Below are 20581 nucleotides of genomic sequence, written 5' to 3'. Positions count from 1 at the left end.
AAGCAACATCAATCCAATGCAATAGCCTGACAAATCCTCACGAGGATTAAACGGGCAAAATATTGTTTAGCTTAATTTTCATATATATTTTCAAAACTTACTACCTAACTCTACTTACATATTGAACACTACCGAAGTAAATACTGAAAATATTTGCATAAAACTTTTTATGTAAATACATAAAATATTAAATAGATATATGTGCGTGTATAATAAAAAAAATCTCGTGTATGAAAGCGATCGTTTGCCAGGGAGCCGGGGAGCGTTACTTGGTTGAGAAATGTCCTGGGGGCAGTAACTAGCTCCCCGAGGGTCCAACACGATCAAACGATATCACATGGACGATAGAAGAATCAACGAGTCGATATAGCGTCGACTATAACCGGCTAGTATGGGTCTCTTCTTGAGTCTTCTTGCATCGTTACGAGCATCGTCAGTAATAAATGGCAGGGGCCGCTTTCCTGAAATAAATTCTGTTGTTTCAGATAGAACACTTTTATGAATAGCGGAGGCATTTTTATGAGAATATCATTCTTTTAGTTAACACTGGAGGAGTATATTTAGTCAAGACCTGTGGAGACCCGACGCGTGCAGCTAAACTACTATGTGCGTCTGTCGCGCACAAGATCCACGCTTCGACTGTTTAAAAACAATATAATCATAATTCAATTCTCCTCTCCTTTTTTATTGGAAGAGATAAATATAGTGGAAGAAAAAAAAGAAAGAGAGAAAGAGAAGGAAAGGCTGAAAAAGAGAGAAAGAGAGACATACATAAATAACGTTTGAACATTATTAAGTTGTTGTAGGCATTTATGGCGAGTTCTTTTGTGTTTGATCTTTCAAATATGATACATTGTTTTGTACTTGGTTGAATAAACAACTGTTACTTTTGGTTCGAAGCATTTCTGATTGACATCAGTTATTGGGGCCGTCATGTTTTTCTTTCAATAATAACACCTTTCTTTCTCGCCTCCCCAAAACCAGTCAGTCCCAAGTTAGATATAAGGTTTATTAATGTAGAAGCCCCAGTTTCTCCAAAATGGAGCTTCTTCATTGTGTGTATATAATAAATTCCACAGCGAAACAAGGTCGCAGACCACAAGAGCCATGACAGTCAACGAACCGGAAGTCCAAGACTCGAGTTTCGTCCTCATTTGCACTCATCAGTTAGACACATCCGAACTCAGGATTTGAAACCCGAGCCTCCTGCATGCGAGGCAAGCACTTTACCAACTGAACAAACGCCCCGCACACGAGAATTTCTATTAACCAACACAGATCAAGCAAACCGCGCCGAAATCCGACTGTGAAATGAACCTACTTCGTCTCGACAAGGGACGCGGTCATCCAACCAGCTAATAACCACAAGCCGATGTCTCACAAGTAGGAGTTTTTTAACTCGAAATGACGATGCCATCCAGCAATGCTAACCAAGCGAGCAACTTATGATAGGATGTTCAGAATGTGAGAGACTGTATATAATTAATTCCACAGGCAAACAACGTCGCAGCTCATATATATATATATATATATATATATATATATATATATATATATATATATATATATATATATATATATATAATTTTTAATTTTTATACATATCTTAAAAACTAATAAATATAAAGATAAATAATGATGGAAATATATACATAAAATATTAATAACAAAGAAGACGTTATAAGGTACGTGGATTCAAGTAAAGAGACAGTTTAATAATATGTGTCGCGTGTGATCAGATATATAAAGATACCTGGATGGGGTTTTCGAAGCTTGTGATCGATAACAATTAATGTGATCGATCAATATTTGTTTCTAACTATCTGTTTACGTATGTGAACCGATTTTTGGATTTTTGAATGATAATGCTCTGACGGTGAAATTCACTTTAATTAAGCTAAGTAATGTGACAATTAGCGAGCATATACTTTCTCCTAATTTTAAGAACATTATATATATATATATATATATATATATATATATATATATATATATATATATATATATATAGAGAGAGAGAGAGAGAGAGAGAGAGAGAGGGGGGGGGGGAGTACAATAACTTTGACCCGTCGATTCTCACCAGATCACCGAAATTAAGGAAGAATGAGCCTGGCCAGTACCAGATGGAGGACTATTTGGGTGGCTAGGCACAATATGTACCGCGCCGAGACGTAGTAATTACTAGGTAGGTATCTGGAGGCGTACTTAATTCACTGAGAGAGATGCACTCTCAGTCTTCCTTAAGACATGCACTTAAAAAAAGGTAAACTCTGATGTAACCCCGACATCTACTGTATACTCTGTTTCGTGGCAGCCATTGCACCGACGATGATTGTACCAAAAGGGATGGTTGGTTCTGCACAAAGCCTTCACCACTATAATCTAATCATCTGTGGATTTCCGAACAACTTAGTTTTGGTGGTAGAATTCATACGTCGAAATCGACGGGCGGGTTCATCATCATATATATATATATATATATATATATATATATATATATATATTGCGGAAACCTTCTTTGTGCCGGCAGAAAGAAACATCTAACGTATTGTTTCTCTTTGGGAAACTGTGAATCTTTTCTCCCGTTTTTTTCCCCCTCGTTGTGCCATTATTACAAAACTTTATTTTAGTGTCCCCGTAATTTTTGGCACATTCAATAGTTCCCCATCAGAACTCTTTACTTTCGACATAGTATTATTATTTTTACGCTATCGATTTTCTCCTGATGAGATGATAGCTGAAAGAGCTCTCGAGAGACTTCCGCCCATTATATTTAAAACTTTATTTAAATTCTCTACCTCTAAATATACATATATATATATATATATATATATATATATATATATATATATATATATATATATATATATTATTTTTTTTACTATAATAATTAAATACCTACAGACACTAGTGTTTCATCCTTTCGGAATTCTTCAGTGCAGGGTGTCATGATTACTACCAGTCGAACGATTCGAACCCCGCGACACGAGACATCTCTGGCTCGATTAGCAAAGACCGTATCCATTCGGCTACCATTAACCGTGTGAAATAGCGTTGAATTTTAAACATTTTAATTTAAATGTTCATTACGTCAGACAGACAGTGATCAAATCGTTATACGATGATCTACGCATAAGAGCTAAATTGACCGACTTTTAATTCAACTGAAAGTGCTCAACGATAAGAAACGAATTTCTTAAAGGGGCTGTCATAATTATTTTTTTACTATAATAATTAAATACCTACAGACACTAGTGTTTCATCCTTTCGGGATTCTTCAGTGCAGGGTGTCACGATTACTATATATATATATATAGTATCATATCTATACACACACACACACACACACACACACACACATATATATATATATATATGCATGTATATATATATATATATATATATATATATATATATATATATATATATATATATATATATATATATATATATATATATTGGACGTCCAGCATTGGCCGGTCATAAAACGCGCATAAATATTATATTTTAATTCATGCAGATTTCTTATTATTATAGAACCAATTCTCTATTGATCATTATCCAATATATAGTAATGATTTAAAAAGTTATAAAATAAAATATGTGTTGGATACCATCCGCTAGAACGTTTAGCGGCCCAGCCTTAATCATTTTTTCACTCTCCAACATCGTTACTATCTGAGCGACGGACAAATGGATACGAAGGTTAAAAATTAAGCGACTTCGAGCTGTCAATATTTAATTTTCAGCACGCTCAAAATAAACAGGAGGTGTAATGTTTTATTCGACTTATCCTGCCATGGTCAATTGTTTTGTTTGTTTATTTGGTTTCAATTTTGACCCCTTAGCAGCAATTATTGCAGGCTAAAATCCAAATTAAATGTGTGCTACAGGTTTAAATATATGTCATATTTCAACTAAATATTCAGAGAAGAGTGGTAGATAGTTTTCACACAAACACACACTTATAATGTCATATTGCCCGATAGTAAACATAACGTTCAATTCTTTAAAAAAAAAAAAAAAAAGAAAATTGATAAAAATAAGCCGAGACATGTGTATATTATGTTGTTTTTTTTCTAAATAGTTCAGCTGAGATCGAAACCGAGACCTAAAGACAATGAGCCAAGTACAATGACTATATGCCAGCTTGGCATAACTTCCAGAGTTTGTTTTAAAACCAACTCAGACTTAACATAAGGAAGTTTTACGACCGCGCATGTGCAGTTGTGAAACAGTTGAAAACAGATAAAATTCGATGGCCTCACACGTACCAATTTTTCAATTTTGACGTCTTGGCAGAACTTTTTCCGGAGGAAAACCGATTAAAAAGTTTTCCACGCGTCTGAATAACATATATAGCAAATTTCAAGTCTGTAGATAAAAAATTCGTCGAGTATATAGGTTGAGAAGTGTCCTTATACACACACATTATCACTTTTTATAGATTATATGATAAATATTTTTGTATTCTAAAGTGTTCTTGTTTTTAAATTCTACGCAGTCATGCAGAAGTAGAAACTATTGATTGTGAGGGGAAAAGAAAGTTCAGGAATCCTTTAACTATTGATCCAAAACGGAAAAGGTACTAGTACCCCTTGCGGATTGAAGATGTATTATGGCGACTTAGCCATTCACTCGTAATGGACACTTCTAATCGCCCTAAAACCTCGAACCTAATATTCTTGTAAGGAATTTGTAGTCACTTTCTTGTAGAATATATTCGTTTCCACTTAAACCTCTCGTTCGGATCTTTAAGGTCCTTTCCTATGGTCACAACATTACTATTATTATTATTATTATTATTATTATTATTATTATTATTATTATTATTATTATTATTATTATTATGAAGAAGAAGAAGAAGAAGAAGAAGAAGAAGAAGAATGTTGACATAACCATCGATGACGTTAAAGCTAACATACGAAGGATGACAAACTGAAAGGCACCTGGTCCGGATGGAGTGATGGGCTTCTGGTTTAACAGTTCCCATGCCTTTATCCACCTATAGCTGCTGCTCTGCAAAGGGTTGTAGAGTCGGGAGATGTCCCTGATTGGCTTGTGAAGGGAAGAACAACACTGATTAGGAAAGATCCTGCAAAAGGAACAGATACCAATAATTATAGACCAATTACATCTGCCATTGATGTGGAAACTGTTGACTGGAATATTTGCGGAGAAAATTTATGAACATCTAGAGAGTAATGGTGTTTTTCCTGATGAACAAAAGGGGTGCCGGAAAGTCTCGAGAGGTACTAAAGAGCAACTACTAATTGATAAAGCAATAATGCAGGATGCGAAGAAGAAGAGAAATCTGAGCGTAGCATGGATCGATTACAGAAAGGCTTATGACATGGTTCCTCATTCATGGATACGTGAAATACAATTGATGATGAAGGTTGCTGAGAATGTGGTAGGGCTTTTGGAGACAAGTATGGCTCAATGGAAAACGGTGCTGACAGCAAACAGAGAGGAGATGGGGCAGGTTGGCATTAAACGTGGGATATTTCAAGGAGATTCGTTATCGCCACTTCTTTTTGTAATGATAATGATGCCACTGAGCATCATCTTGAAGAGAGAAACACTGGTGTATAACTTTGGATCTGGTGACAGACGCCTCAACCATCTACTGTTTATGGATGATTTTAAAATATTCGGTAGAAATGAAAAGGAAATGGAGAAACTGGTAGAACTTGTGGGGACATACTCAGAAGACATTGGGATGGAGTTTGAGATTAGTAAATGTGGTGATGAAAAGAGGAGTAAAGGTTCATTCGAATGGAATAGTGGTGCCAAATGGAGAAATCATGAAAGAAATAGAAGATACAGGATATAAGTATTTAGGAGTGCTGGTGGGTGTAGGCATTATGAACAGAGAAATGAAAGAAAAAGTCAGGAAGGAGTATCTTGGAAGAGTGAAACTAATTGCAAAGTCGAAACTGTATGGAGGAAATCTAATGAAAGCAGTAAATGCATGGGCAGTCAGTGTTTTGAGATACAGTGCAGGAATTTTAGAATGGTCTGACAAGGATTTGAAAGCCATGGATATCAAAACAAGAAAAGTTTTAGCAATGTTTGGTATATTTCACATTCGAAGTAGCGTAGCAAGGCTGTATCAAAAGAGGAAACACGGTGGGAGAGGATTCAAAAGTGTAAAAGATTGTGTTAGAACCGAGGAGATGTCGTTGAAGGATCATGTGGTTAGAAGTGGGGAGTGGATGCTTAAGGTTGTGGCCAATGAAGTGGAGGTATGTGAGACCAAGGCTGATTATGTTAAACGTATGGATAGAGAAAGGGCAGAGGAACTGGCTAGGAAGAAAATGCATGGAAGGTTCTTCTAGGATATAGCAGCAGTGGCTGATGAAAGATCATGGCAATGGCTTAGAGCTGGGTATCTGGCTAAGAGTATTAAAGATTTTGTTTGTGCAGCACAAGAGCAGGCATTAGGAACACGATTGTTCAAAAACGTGGTTCTAGGAGAGGAAATTGCTGCAAAGTGCCGGATTTGTGGTAAGACCTCAGAATCAATTGCGCATCTTGCAGCAGGGTGTAGTGGACTGGCCCAGAGAGAGTACCGCAAAAGACACGATCGCATGGGACTCAGGATATATTGGGAGGTGTGATGAAGTGTGCTGGAAAATGGTTTGAGGAGGTGACTGATGAAGTGAGAACAAGTGAGGATGGCAAGGTAAAGGCATGGTGGGACAAAAGTGTCATAACGACCAAGCAATTGGAACATAATCGTCCGGATTTGGTCGTTATTGATGAGGTCTAAAAAAACTAGCAGATTGTAGACTTCTCAGTACCCTGGAACAGGAATGTGAGAGAGAAGGAGAATGAGAAGTGGAGCAATTATGCTCCATTGGCCTTGGAGATAAGGCGTATACACGGGGTTAAAACACAAATAATCTCGGTCGTAGTTTGTACACTAGGAGTAGTATCAAGTCGTCTGGAAGGACAATTGAAAAAACTACAAATCACCGATGTTTTAGTCGGCCTTCAAACCTCTGCAATTGTAGATACCACCAACATCCTTAGGAAAACCCTTGATCTTTGAAGCTCCTGGGTTGAAGCATGGATTAAGGGAAATCCTCTGGAAATGAATCCCATCCCTTTCCAGAGAGACGTTCATAAGCGAAATCAGAATTATTATTAGTAGTATTATTATTAGTAGTAGTAGTATTGTTATTATTATTGTTGTTGTTGTTGTTGTTGTTGTTGTTGTTGTTGTTGTTATTGTTGTTATTATTATTATTATTATTATTATTATTATTATCATCATCATCATCATCATCATCATCCCGTTCGTAGTTGGTACGCTAGGTGTGGTATCAAGTCGTCTGAAAGGACATTTGAAAAAAAAATACGAATCCCCGATGTTTTGGGGCGGCCTTCAGACCTCTACTATTGTATGTACCACTAGTTATCCTTAAGAAAATCCCTTGATCTTTGAAGCTCCTGGCTTGATTTAGGAAACTTGTAATGATATGTATTATTCATGATTTGTTTATTTGTTTCTAAACTAGATAGACGACGTGTATAAAATGACAATAGTATTCGTCCGACAAAAAATAAATCAGCAAAAAAAAAAAAAACGGCAATTAGTGCGACAGTGCGAAACTTCTGCATTGCTTCTGGCTCGAAATAGGGCTTCCAAACATAAAGAAATCTACTCACACAGAACCCCATAAGGACGGAGTACCGTTCAGATGCATATTTTTATAATAGAATCCTCTCGATGTAAGGCAGCCAAATGGATGACCACTATTTAAGAACCTATTTTGGAATACTATAGTTCTTTCTAGTTTTTTACCACTAAGCATATTCTGACTTCAGTTTGAAAAGTTGGTTGTTTATTTTTGTTTTACAGCATATCAACCCTTTTCAGGTTATTTAATGCCGAATCCAGTGATTGAAGACATTTTTAAATAGAATGTATTTTTTTCTCAAGTCGGTTTCTATTTAACCCATAGTTTGGAACCCTAACAGGTACTATCACTCCGAGTCAGAGTGGACCTGGGAGCAATGGCAATTAAAGGATGGCTCCACACTCCCCAAAGCTCGCAAACTGGAGCCTCACCATCGGATATAGTTTAAGGTCATATCCAGAATCCAGTTTGAAAAGACGTTTCTCTCTCTCTCTCTCTCTCTCTCTCTCTCTCTCTCTCTCTCTCTCTCTCTCTCTCTCTCTCTCTCTCTCTCTCCACACACACACACGCACGCGCGCGCGTGGGCGCACACACACACACACGCATACACATACACATACACAAGTATCTTAATTACTTTTTGAAAAGTCGTTGCAGTTTGCATTACATAGGGAGGACGTCGTAAAGAGTGGCCATCCTGGTGGAACAATATGTCCTAACAATTATTATTTACAATTATTACAATTATTTAACATCAGATGTTTTAAACAATATTTGTGGTTAGTCCATTAGTGAGCATTTTATAAATAACTGTTCTTGTACCTCTAATTTTGGTGTCGATTTATTCTCCATTCTCAGTAGGTTTTTAAATTCTATGAACTTAAGTTTTGGGGACCTTCTCTTTGTAAACAAAAAGAAAATCTCCTTAGACTAAACGTGGGTTCTTTTTCGGCTTTTTCCCCAGTATAATCTCAATTCCATACTCTTATTAATTGCAATTCTAACCTCGATTTGCTCTGTTGAGCGAGGTTCGAAACCAGTTATCTAGCCCTTTCATTCTTTTCATGTTTTATCAGTCTTTAAAATAAGCACGGTCTGTATACAATCATAATGCACACACGGACACACACATACACATTATATATATAAAGAAGATTATTGACAATACAAAATGGACACTAGTGTCTATAAATAATTTCAAATAAAAACATGGCATCGATGTGATGAGAGTTTATAGATGCTTTTATAGCTAGGCATTCTGAAGACTAATGCTTATGATCAGGTTGGTTGTTTTTTTTTACGGCATATCAACCCTTTTCAGGTTATTTAATACCGAATCCAAAGATTTTGAAGAAAATCTTTTTAATAGAATATATTTGTTGTTTTCAAGTCGGTTTCTATTTAACCCATAGTTGGGACCCTAATAGGTAGTACAATTCCGGGTCAGAGTGGACCTGGGAGCAATGGTAATTAAAGGGTGGCTCCACACTCCCCAAAGCCCACAAGCTGCTGCCTCACCACTGGATATAGTTTAAGGTCATATCCAGGACCTGGCTTATGACCAGAAGATGAGAAAAACACCAGTATATATTTTGCATTGCAAATAATTTTCATAGTATACTGAAGCTCCACCTTACAGGTTGAGCTTCTTATATATTGATATGTCTCCATTTAAAGAATCCTTCATTATTTTGTTTAATCCGACCAATATATATGTGTGTGTGTGTGTGTGTGTGTGTGTGTGTGTGTGTGTGTGTGTGTGTGTGTGTGTGTGTGTGTGTGTTATTGTAGACTATTGTAGATAGAGAAAATGGATTCAAAAGAAAAAGAGAAAAATGAGAAATAAAGAAAAGAATGCGAGGGGGTGGGGGAGATAGGACAGCAAGAAAACGATGCTGATGCAAAATTAAAGAGAATGATATATACATACACAAATGAAATCATACATCCAAACAAAGAGAAGGGAAGAAATGGGGAGGAAGAGAAGTATACAGAAAGAGATAAAATAAATAAATAAATAAAGATTGAGAGACATAAAGATGGATAAATATAAGGGAAAGATAAAAGAGAATTAGAGAGGGAGTAGAGAGTTGATTATTTTCGCTTCAAGAAGCTAAAAGCCGTCAACGAAATTGAGTGAAATAATGAACGACTTCCAAAAAAAAAAACCCAAATAGTTGGAATTTTGTTGAAAATGGAACGCCTGGAAAATAAAAAGCCATTTGGTGGAGGTGGGCATTCAGGTTGGCCGAGGTGACCGGAGGAAAATTGAATGCTGGAAAAGACACAAATATGAAAACTAAAATGTTTGAATCACAGAAAAGAAGACAAAAAAAAAACAATAATTAAATTTAAGCTAATGTATCGGCCATTTTGCTATTTTCGGATTTGCTCGACACGTTTTTTTTTAGGGGTGGGGGTCTCGTTTTCTTTTTTCATGTATAGATATAATGTCTAGTTATTTATTATCTTTTATTTTATTCACTTAAATTCTTGTCCAATTTATTTTCATCCTTATTATGATTTTGTTATTTTAACTTTTGGCAGAATTTTTTTAATTGTTAGATGCGTCAACGTATTTGTAAGACAGGATGTGACTATAGCCTTTTATATATTAGATTTATAAAACTAACTGTCTGTCTGTCTGTCTGTCAATCTGTTTCCATATTTTCAAATTCTCTCCCACCCGAAACTAAAAGTCGCAGACGGTGCTAGGGGCCTCAAATTGATTGGATTTTTCATGAACCGTTCTTTTATGGGTTTTTAACCGGTTAAAATAGTTTTAAGGGGTCAAAAACGGTGAAAATTGAAAAAGTCTTTAAACATTTTGTACATTCACCTTAGTTTATTTTTAATCAGTTCATGTGCGTGTAACGTTCGTATAATGGTAACGTTCGTATAATGGTAACGTTCGTATAATGGTAACGTCACCAGCTTTAAATGCTACAGTTTTGCTTTCGGTGTCAGTTTTAGCTGATGGTACCCAAATCCTTTTTTTCTTTTTTTTTTTTTTTTTTACTTTTGAAATTACTACTCTATAATAATATATACGAAATCTAGACAAATTAAAATATCATATTTAAGCGTATTTTACGACCGGGCAAAGATGTGCACCCCTTGCTAGTATATATATATATATATATATATATATATATATATATATATATATATATATATATATATATATATATATATATAGTGGAAATGGTAATTAATAAAAACTGAAGAAAGTGCTCAATACCGTTGTAGAGCAAATATGCGTTTTATTTTTTATTACCGTAGACGGCCAAAATAACGGCCAAGTAGCTGAAACAATAATGTAACTTAACAGAAAGATACGATAATAAAAAATAAAACGTATATATATATATATATATATATATATATATATATATATATATATATAATTTTGTCTCTGTAGGTGTACATGTCATGTGTCTGTATGGGTTCATTCCCAATGAACTCCGAAACTGCTGTGCTGTTATGCTTTATGTGTGTTTGGGTGTTCTTTGATAGGTTTTGTATCGGAATGTCTCTGATAAGTATAGAAAAATCAATAAATGAAAAAGTTTGATTTAAGAAGGAACAGTTCCATTTCAACCAAAGTTAACACCTTTATGCAGCCTAACAAGCACAGGAAATCAACGGTCGGTTCTTTGATAACACATAAATGTTTCTATTCAGAACATAATTAAACCATGGTATTTGATTGCTGCATTTTAAACTTTAATTCAAGCCATTATATAAATATAATTTTACGAAATTAACAGTAGGTTCTCTACAGTGCAATGTACACTACATCTTTGATGAGAAGCTTTGGCTTTTGAAATGCCATGGCCTAAAGTGTTTTTGTTCTTTTTTGTCGTTTTTCTTTATTGATTTGATCATATAACAAAGTTTTATTTAAGTTAAAATTCTCATTTTTTATTTTTATATTAATTGCTCCACTTTTCTGTGTAGAGCTTTTGCTATCTGGGTAGGTTTATTTGTTTAAAGATATCTTTATCTTTATAAATTTTATTATATACATATATGCGTGTGTGTGTTTGCGTATGTGTGTGTGTGGGAGGGTGGAGAGAGTGAATCGAAAAGGAGAGAGACAAAGGAATAGATAGATAGATAGATAGATAGATAGATAGATAGATAGATAGATAGATATGCTAACTCACTTCGTACTTGTACATACGCTATGAGCTTTCAGACACATGCAAACGAGATCGGCAAGTGATTGGAGATGTATATGAAATAAATACTTTCGATTTTACTAATTTCAAAATGAACTGTTCAGAAATCAGATTATCTCATCCCATCAACTAAGCAGTATACTTTTAAATGAATGCATTTCTAAAAGTAGCATTCGTTTTATTGATTTGAAGAATATTTAGCTAGAATTATAATTACAATTATTTTTTCTGGTAAGAAGACAGAAAATCTTATTGTTTTAAAACGAATTAATTTGCTGTCATTTTAGAAAAGAAATAAAATAAACATATTCGTTTTATTTATTCTTACATATATATATATATATATATATATATATATATATATATATATATATATATATATATATATATAAAAGTGAACGTGTTTATGTATCTGTGTGTGTGTCTGCCTGTGTGTGTACATTTCTCTACGCAATAATTTTGTCAATTTTAAGTCTACAGACTCGAAATTTGATATACAGGTGCCTGAGATTTGCGAATATCTTTTTGATCCGTTTTCGGCCAGAAACTTGTCTGTTAAGGGGTCAAACCAAACTCCTCCGACAATTTTGGGTCCAAACACTTGAAATTTTAGATATAGGTTCCTTGGACACGGATCTAATTTAATAACTTGATTTGAGCCCAAAACAATAAATGTTAAGGGATCATAATAGGGGTCAAATTTTAAAAAATTGACCATTTTTTTTTTTTTTTTTTTTTTGCTCAACATATATTTCCAAACACCCGGGCAACGCCGGGGTGAAATGCTAGTATATAATATTTAACTGATTGTAGCAAGGATTTTTATGGAAGAAAATAAGGGTAAAGAGTTTATTATTATTATTATCATTATTTTACTCTTATTATTTTATTATTATTTTTTATGTTTATCATTTTTATGTTTATCATTTTATTACTATTATCATTATCATTAACATTATTATAATCATCATCATTATTATTATTATTGGGTCACATGGAGCTTTCACACAAGTCATCAAAGATCGGATTGGAAACCTGTGATGTTATCTGGAAGCTGAGTGACAACAAGTCTCCCCAGACGTCCAGCTATCTCCACCTCCTTCGATAGCATTTGCAAATAAATTTGCGTCATCGCAACAGCCGCTTACCATTGATTTCTCGCCGGTAGCGGCCATTGGCCTATACTGGAATTTGAGTGGCACTAAGCCTCCCCAAAATCCCAGTTCCAGCGGAGGTCTAGTCAGCGTTCTCTTCTTGGTCTTTCCATCCTCCTTGACCCTTCTCGGTTCTTTGGTATCACTTTTTTTGTGGGGGGGGGCGGTGATAAGACAATGGGAGGGGGCTGCGTGATGGGGATGTAGAACTTGTAGATATGCAGCTTCGGTGTTCTTCATTCCCTGTAACGCTTCTTCATTATATTGTATTCTTGTATTATTCTCCGCATTCAAGGGTTTTCCTTAATATTTCAGCCGTTTTCATTATCGTTAGTTAGCCATTCCTCTGTTCTCAATTTCTCCCATTCTTTTTCAAAGATTTTCGGAATTGTTCCTAGTGCTCCTACTATTATCGGTATTATTTTGATTTTCTTCATCATCCAAATCCCTTTTAACTCTCTGGCTAGCTCTGTGTATTTGCTCCGTTTCTCTTTTTCTTTCATACTCACCCCGTGGTCAGCTGGGACAGCAAAATCTACGATTTGACAGGATTTTTCTTTCTTGTTAATTATTACGACACCACACTATATAACAGGTACGACAGGAAAACAAATGAACACATATCTAAAGAAATGGCAGAAACAATAGAGGATGACCTCCAATTTGTAGTGGAATGGGGATAAAAATGGATGGTCACGTTCAATGCCGCCAAGACTAAACTAGTTTCATTCAACCTTCTCTACCACCTATAGTAATGGCCAACGACTCTCTACCACCTATAGCAATGGCCAACGACTCTTTATCTGAGAGTAGATCTTTCAAACTCCTTGGCCTAACGTTCACAGGAAACATGAGTTGGAACAATTACATTGAAGGCATTGCCAGGGCCGCTGCAAGGAAGGTGGGTTCTATCTACCGTGCTAGAAAACTACTAACACCCGAAAGTATCCTGTACCTCTATAAGGCCACCATTCGCCCATTTATGGAGTATTGCTGTCATATTTGGACTGGTGCATCTGCTACTAGTCTCTCGCTCCTAGACAAGGTTCAAAAGAGAGTCGCAAATCTGATAGGCCCTGAACTGGCATCTAAGCTTCAGCCTCTGTCTCATCGACGAAACGTTGCATCCCTCTGCCTGTTCTACAAGTTTTTAATGGTGAATGCTCTGACGAACTGCAAGCACTTGTGCCCCCACGACGTGAACACCTTCGACAAACCCGACAGGCTGCAAAATCACACCCCACACTGTAGAGATCCCTAGATGTAAAAGATCTTTCTACTCCAGTAGTTTCTTCCCCAGAACCGCTAGACTTTGGAATTCCATTCCAGGTCCCTGCTTCCCCAACTGTACTGACATGCATAAGTTCAAGTGCAATGTGAACCGACATCTTGCTGCCCAAATCCCTACATAGTAACCCAGTAGTTGCCCCCCCCCCAGATAGTAGCCCCCTACACCAAAGTGGCAATGTGCCTTGTTTGGGGTGAAAATGTAATAAAAAATTTTTTTTTTAAATTACGTCTTCTTGCTTGGATGTGTTTGTCCGTCTGTATGTCCATGTCCCATAGGATTTTGTGGTTCTCATTTTCGAGTACTGTTGCGGGTTTATGCTTGTAGAATTATTATTATTATTATTATTATTATTATTATTATTATTATTATTATTATTATTATTATTATTATTTACTCACTAGGGGTACTCACACAGACCATCATCAAAGATTTCTCTTTGGGAAGAATTTATGGCATTCTCTGAAGTCTGCGTGACAACAAATCTCCTCATATTTCTAGTACTCCTCACCTCTTTCGATAATCTTTGCAGTTGAATTTGCATTATCGTAACAGCCGCTTACCATTGATGTCTCCTTGAAAGTGACCATTGATCTTCACTGGAATTTGGGTGGCAATAAGACTCCCCAAGGTCTCAATCCTCTTTGCACTCAACTCGCGTAGATCTAGCTAGTGCTTTCACTCCTTGGTCTTTCCATCCTCCTTGACCCTCCTTACTTATTTGGCGTGGTGCTAGTTTATCGTGAATATGCACACACAAAAAAAGGCTGGGACAGGTAACGACCAGTGGTTTCACTGAGATCTGGGTAGCAATAAGCCTCCCCAAGGTCCCAAATCGTCATCACAATCATCCAACGGAGGTCTGGTTAGTACTTTCTCCCATTAGTCTTTCCATTCTCCTTGATTTCCCTTACTTATTTGGTGTAGCGGCAATTTGTGGTGACATACACATGCACGCACAAAAATGGTTGGGGGAGAAGGCAGGGACTCAGGAGGGTTAACTTACAATTATTCAGTTTCAGTTTTCATCATTGCATATTATTATTATTATTATTATTATTAGTAGTAGTAGTAGTAGTAGTAGTAGTAGTAGTAGTAGTAGTAGTAGTAGTAGTAGTAGTAGTAAGTTATAATAATTGATACAAAAAGAAACGTCGAATTTCCACATGGGCTGCTAGTTTGAGTATGGTGCAAGAAAGAAAGGAAGAAAGAAAGGAAGAAGAAAGAAGAAAAACAAGGAATTGATTAATAGAAAAATAAAAATTAAAAAATGAAGAAGAAAGCGCTAAAACGAGGATTTTTTTTTTTTTTTTTCACTTCTATGTATTTTTTGTTTGCTTGTTTGATTTTTGTTTGGTTTTGTTTGCTTTATTTTTGCCCAAAACTTTTAAACTTTATTTCTGCACAGTGTAACAAGGGACAGAAATTGTGAAGACAACGGAAATAAGTTTCCCTTCACTCTGGCCATCTTGTTTTCAAGTCTGCTCTACTTTTTGCCTAACCCCTATCGTAATTATCATATCACCCCCCCCCCCTCTCTCTCTCTCTCTCTCTTTCTCTCTCTCTCTCTCTCTCTCTCTCTCTCTCTCTCTCTATTGCCATCATGATTCTACAGCTGCTGACCGTTGTGAGCGAATCGACTCCACCCATTCGTCCTTTGGGTCAAGCGCATTCGGTTATAACAGGTTTTTCTTTTATTTTCCTGTTCAGGGATTTATAAGGTGTTCGAAGTTGCCTCCCTTGGGACGTTCAATGCTGCTGTAAGCGACATTCATTCAGGTATGAAACGTGGAAAGAAGTTGGTGAAATTCTCGATTGCGATGCAGCAGACACTCATTTCTACAAAAACACATGCACACACACACACACACACACACGTGCGCGTATGAACACACGTACGTACGTCCACATACGCATAATTAAGTTCATAACATACATATAACTCCATGCACGAACACGCATACACTCAAAGGTGTGCGCGTTCTTGTTTGTTACGATAGTATCTCTGTTATATAAGTATTAATAAGTATTAATAAGTATTAATAAGTATTATGTCTTGTTAAGTATTAAGTAACTATTAAGTAGTGATAACTATTGTATATTAAGTGTTGATATATTTCTGTTATATTCAAATTTTTAAGGAAAACTTAGATATAAGTTCATAAAACCTTGACTTGTATATAATGTTACTCATATATATGAGTGTGTGTGCAGGGAAAATCACCTCATCAGGCCAAAAACCATGGATGGTTTTTGGCCTGATGAGGTGATTTTCCCTGCTAGGGGGTCATTGAAACACGTTTGCTAATGTGTAGCCAATAGCTCTCCAACAATCAATATATTGCTCTGTTTCATGCATTGAGCACTCTTTGGAATGGCATATTGTGTTGTTGTTATGAGTTACTGAAAAATTATTATAGTAAAAAAAAATAATTATATATATATATATATATATATAAAGCTGAATGTGTGTGTGTGTGCGTGCGTGTGTGTGTGTGTGTTTGGTCACGAATAGGCTCCTGTATGGTTGACTACTTTAAAAACTGATTACATATAATGATAGAAGATGTATCGAGACACAGGAATGGGTATGTTTGATCTGGCAGAATGGTAGTTCATTAAAATTGTGGGGGTCTGCGTTCGCGCCTGGTCCATAAAGTATTGAAATAAAAAATTTCAAAATTAAGAAAGAAAAACGTTTACAAGTGTTTTTGATATAGATGTACATAATAATATTTGATAAGTATGTTTTTAACTTAAATAGGGATGGTATAATAAAATTGTGGGGTCTGCGTTCGCGCTTGGCCTCCATAGAATAGAAATAGGCACAAACTTTAATAAAGATTTTAATAAAGACTTTTCATATCTATCTGAGTAAGTATACTTTGATAATTATGTTTCAGTTTGAAGAAATATGGTGTAATAAAATTATGAGGTGTTTGTTCGCGCCTGACCTCCATAGAATGGGAATATGTCACAAAGTTTAACAAGGTTTTTTATTTTTACTTTCATCATATTTTGCCTTGATTTTGATACACCCAAATTCGAAGCTATCTCTTTACAACCCTTCCTTTTCATAACCTATCACACTTTCATAAATCAGAGTTCATTTTCTGTAGGCTGTTTTGAACCCAGTCAACGATGGGTACTTTTGCTAGTATATATATATTATTGAATATATTTGTACAAAATGTTATGTGGAGATATAACATTTTCCGTGTTTCAGCCCCGTAAGTAACTGTAAATCTAATGGGCACTTAGCCTGACGAATCCTTAAGTGGATGAAACACGGAAAATTATGTACAACTTAATTGTCATATATATCTTCATAATTCGATAATTATTATATACACATACACCTCCGCACACACACACACACTCACACACACATACATATATATATATATATATATATATATATATATATATATATATATATATATATATATTCAAGCATCTTTTTTTATCCTCATCGACAATACAAAAATTATACAACGTGAAAATAATCTTAAAAAATAAAAAATTCTTGAAGCGGCGTACATTAGAATTCATGACCGATTATAAATAATATTGCATTCGAGAAAAGCATCAATGTGTTAAAATGTCTTGCATCGCACGTAATGGACGTTTGCCAGTAGTGCCCACGAAATTGCTAATCTTAATATTCTAATTTTTAATCGATCTATGTTTTAATCGATTTCTCATCGATTTTATATATTTTAACTTACCATCACCTAATGCGGTTTAATGTATGTTTTGCTTTTCACTTTCCATTTTCGCTTCTTCGCACTTTTACTTCCTCGACACCTGAAGATGATTCGTGGACGAATCGAAAGCGCTCGTGACAGTAATAATTATGGAACCTTCATTAATATTTTCGATTTTGATATGAAAAAAAGATTATACTGAAAATCGAAAAAAATGAAAAAGAATTATAAAGCAAAGTACCTTCGTTGCATTTAATAATATTTGCTTGAATGATAAAACGCTGCCTAAATATATATATATATATATATATATATATATATATATATATATATATATATATACGTATATATACATATATATATGTATATATACATATATCTATATGTATATGCATATATATATAAATATACATATACATACATATATATATATATACATACATATATACACATACTTATATACGTACCTATATATATATATTCATATATATACATACCTATATATATATGCATACATATATATATACATACATATATATGCATACATGTATATACATACATATATACATACATATATACATATATATACATACATATATATACATATATGTATACATACATGTATATATACATATATATACATGCATATATATAATATATATACATACATATACACATATATACATATATATATGCATACATATATATACACACATATATATACATACTAGCAAAAGTACCCGTCGTTGACTGGGTTCAAAAACAGCCTACAGAAAATGGACTCTGATTAATGAAAGTATGATAGGTTATGAAAAGGAAGTGTTGTAAATTTGGGTTGAATTTGGAGATATCAAAACCAAAGCAAAATATGATGAAAGTAAAAATAAAATGGATAAACCACATAATTTATTATGCCATATCTGTTCACACTGAAACACTTACCACAATATTCTATGGATCCATATTAAAAAAAAATCTTGTTAAACTTTGTGACATATTTCCACTCTATGGAGGTCAGGTGTGAACGAACACCCCATAATTTTATTATACCATATTTCTTCAAATTTAAACATAATTATCAAAGTATACTTACGCAGATAGATATGAAAAGTCTTTATTAAAGTGTGTGCCTGTTTCCATTCTATGGAGGCCAGGCGCGAACGCAGACCCCACAATTTTATTATACCATCCCTATTTAAGTTAAAACATACTTATCAAAGTATTCTTATGTACACCTATATCAAAAACACTTGTAAACGTTTTTCTTAATTTTTAAATTTTTTATTTCCATACTTTGTGGACCAGGCGTGAACGCAGACCCCACAATTTTAATGAACCACCGTTCTGCCAGATCAAACATACCCATTCCTGTGTCTCGATACATCTTCTATCATTATATGTAATCAGTATCTACCATACAGGAGCCTATTCGTGACCAGACACACACACACACACACACATTCAGCTTTATATTATATATATATATATATAGAGAGAGAGAGAGATAGATAGATAGATACATACATGATGATTGCTACAAGTTGACAGAAGTTTGCCATGTCCTCTTTCAGTGTTTTTGCGTCCGTGTGCACGTAGATGACTCTTCAATCCAAATTTAGACCTACATAAAAGTTCACAAATGTGGCATAAAATTTTTTCTTCTGGTAAAAGTAATCGCATTGGTAATATTGCGAATTCTTGAATTCCTTGTCAGACCACTTTTAGATTTGGAGGTTAGACCACACATATGACAACTTAGCGTTGCCAGGTAAACATTAGAAACTTCTTCATTAGACTGTCGTCCATGTCTGCGATTGTGTGATTTCATATGAGTAACAAAACTAGCTTTTGACAGAACGTACGTCCAAGCATGGTGTACTGTTGCCACATCTGGGTTGAGGCTGCTAGAAAGGACTTATCCTGCCTTGATATAGTTCAAAAGAGACTTCGTAGCCTTGTGGGAGATGTCCTTTCTCTTCCCTGCAACCTCGTTCTCACAGAAGTGATGTTGTCTCTGTTTTATCGTTATTTTCATGGCAAGTGCTCGGGTGAGCTCAATTCTATGGTCCCTCCGCGCCAAACTTTCACAAGAAACACCCGTCTAGCAGAAAACACTATCACTAGTTTCCCCCACTCTTTTTCTGTGCCTAAACCTAAACGTAGATTCCATGAGCAAAGCTTCTTTCTTAGAACTGCACGACTATGGAATTGTCTTCCGTTTTTCTGCTATCCAGTTGACTACAATATGGTTGTCTTCAAGTCTAACGTAAACAAGGTTTTGATGAGCTATTCCGTATAAGTTAACAAATATACCGAATCTCCATTACTAACGGTTAGTATATTGTCCAATTTCTACTGTACACTCTTTAACCATTATCCTCGAGTGGCATCTTGGCCTTGATAAGTGGTGATGCCTATGTGAAAAAATTCTTTTTGAAGTACCCGCCATATACAGTTCACTTTAGTTCCTATCGCAATTTCTCTAACACTATCATCCTGAATTCTTATAACACATTTAAAGACAGCAGGCTCTATACAATTTCCCGTTTCTCTTCTTTTTTTTCCCCCATAATGACTCCATTCATACTTTTCAAAGCAA

Source organism: Euprymna scolopes, chromosome 19 (assembly GCF_053919585.1).
Source record: "Euprymna scolopes isolate OS-2025 chromosome 19, ASM5391958v1, whole genome shotgun sequence".
Classification (NCBI taxonomy): Eukaryota; Metazoa; Mollusca; class Cephalopoda; order Sepiida; family Sepiolidae; genus Euprymna; species Euprymna scolopes.
This window is presented reverse-complemented; position numbering follows the sequence as displayed.